Here is a 2,632-nt window from a genome sequence, read left to right on the forward strand (position 1 = left end):
ACTACGGCCACTTCTGGCCTATTGTACCAGCCCCAGATGATAAGTGAGGGTGATTGTGGAGCAATTGGTGGAATGAAGTTTGGCAGGGGAAACCGAAGCACTCGGAGAAAACCCGCCCCAGCGCCACTTTGTCCACCACAAATGCCACTTGACCAGACCCGGGATCGAACCCGCGCCGCCGCGGTTGGAAGCCAGCGACTAGCCACTTGAGCTATGTCGCGACCTTCCAGGGAGGTCAGTAAGTTGGCAGCACTGGATTCTGACTCCTTAAAATAAAAAATAAACTTAAAATTATTATATTTGTGCAGAGGTTCTGGGTTCGATTCCCGGCGATTTTCTGAGAAGTAATGGGTCTGGAACGGGATTCACTCAGCCTCGTAAGGATAACTGAGGAGCTACTTGAATGGAAAAGTAGCGTCTCCCGTCTAGAAAACCGAAATTGACGGCCGTGGGGATTCGTTGCGCTGACCACGCGACACCCTCTATCCGCTAAAGTTGCCACTACCTTCGCCGACAAGCGGCGGTAGCTCGGTCGGGATAGTTCACTTGCGGACTAAAGCCACGGAGTTTTTTTATTATATTTGTGTGTCGGGCTGTAATGGTCAGATCTGTTGATGACTGGAGGGTCTTGGAGTTCTGCAACAGAAAGAGAAACGTCGTGAACAGCTGGATACAGACCAGACATGAAGGGCTGCAGATTTCAAATTACGTCACTAAGTTTATCCTGTTTCGCCAAAGAACGATGCATTCCCTGCAATATTAATTTCAGATTGACAGATTTATCCCACGAACATGTGGTCACACGACATTGATTCAGAATTGAAGTATGTTAGTCCACTCCCGCCGGAACAGTGTCACAGGTTTCCTCCTGAGCGCTGATGGAGACGAACGGTTGACGCTTGTTACGCGTACAGCTGAGCGCCAGTGACATAACCGGAAACACACCCCTTGTTAGGGGCAGTTCAGAACCACCCGTTGGTTTCCTCATGTCCGTCCGCAAGTAGCGGCGCCTGAGATACTGACTCATATTAATCTCGACAGATGATCGTCACAAACTGTCATGAAATTTTACTTTCGGTACAGTTTGTTTCATTTCAAGAAGCGCAATGATAACCGGCATAAAGTAGTATTACGTCCCAAAGAAACTGTGGTCTAGTGGTCAGAGTTCCTGGCTACAGATCCAGAGGTCCCGGGTTCGATTCCCGGCGCTACCAGATTTTCTGAGAAGTAGTGGGTCTGGAACGGGTCCACTCAGCTTCGTGAGGATAACTGAGGAGCTACTTCAAGGCAATAGCGGCTCCGGTTTAGAAAACCGAGATTATCTGCCGTGGGGATCCGTTGCGCTGAACACGTGACACCCTCTATCCGCTAAAGCTGGCACTAACTTCGCCGACATGCGGCGGTCGCTCGGTCGGTATAGTTCGCTTGTGGCCTACAGGTCACGCAGTTTTTAAGAAGCTCTTATGTTTATTTTTTTGTTGTTTTGACCGAGTTTGATTAAATCTGACACATGCCACTTACTTTATACAAGTACTAACATCTGCAGATTTCATTCAGTTCGTGTTGCGGGTCACATCATTCCAGGGCCTTTACACATATGTTGCATAGTAACTTCTCTAAGTATTTGCCTCGCAGCAGAATGGCTTGATTGAAATTTACGTTAACTCCTTACAAAGGCCGCGCCATAGCTCAAGCGGTTAGTCGCTGGCTTTCCACCGCGGCGGGCCGGGTTCGATCAAGTGGGATTTGTGATGGACAAAGTGGTGCCGGGGCGGGTTTTCTCCGAGACTTCGGTTTCCCCTGCCAATCTTCATTCCACCATATTCTCCATCATCATAATAACCAGGGCTGGCTACAATAGGACAATCAGTGGCCGCCGTGCCGAGTGGACCCACTTGGACGCCACCCCTACTAAGCGAATAAAAAAGTCAGAGGAAGCAAGCATTAAATATAATCTTCAACCCTGAAGATGGGGACAGTACACGAACTTTTACCAGACTACACGAAGTAACATCCCAGATGATAGTAATATAAACTTACATTTGTTCCCAAATGAGATCTGAAATTAAGTTCTGTTCGTTGGATTTCTTAAGGTATATAAAATATTTCTGCCTTCGCTCGCTCGGAAGCCGGGATCGTTGGTTCTAATCCCACTCAGGGCATGGATGTTTGTGTGCGTTTTTCTGTGTTTGTGTACAGGTAGAGGCCATGCGACGAGCTGATCACCCGCCCAAGGAGTCCTACCGTATGTCTTAAGATCTAGAAAAACCGAAGTGAACGGAGAAGTTCATGGAGGTAGGCCTAGGCCCACTGGGGCTGTAGTGCCAAGGGGGAAAAAAATATATAAAATATTTAACCGCAGTCCGTACAATTAGCGAGGAGCGGTGACGTCCGAAAAAGAAATTATTTAACGGTGGACATGAGGAAACTTAAGAGGCGTTTGCGCGCTGTTACGGAACAAGGCGGAACATACAGAGTATGGAACCGTATGCATATAACAGACAGACCAGTTGAACCAAAACGGAAGGTTTTGCAGTTACTCGAATAATGACTACAATTTCGGGGGTGCACCGTTCTTTGTTTCACCCGCTCGCCACGGTGAGGCACAGGATGTGAGCGGGACCTGAAACAA

Source organism: Cryptotermes secundus, unplaced genomic scaffold (genome assembly GCF_002891405.2).
Source record: "Cryptotermes secundus unplaced genomic scaffold, Csec_1.0 scaffold1379, whole genome shotgun sequence".
NCBI lineage: Eukaryota > Metazoa > Arthropoda > Insecta > Blattodea > Kalotermitidae > Cryptotermes > Cryptotermes secundus.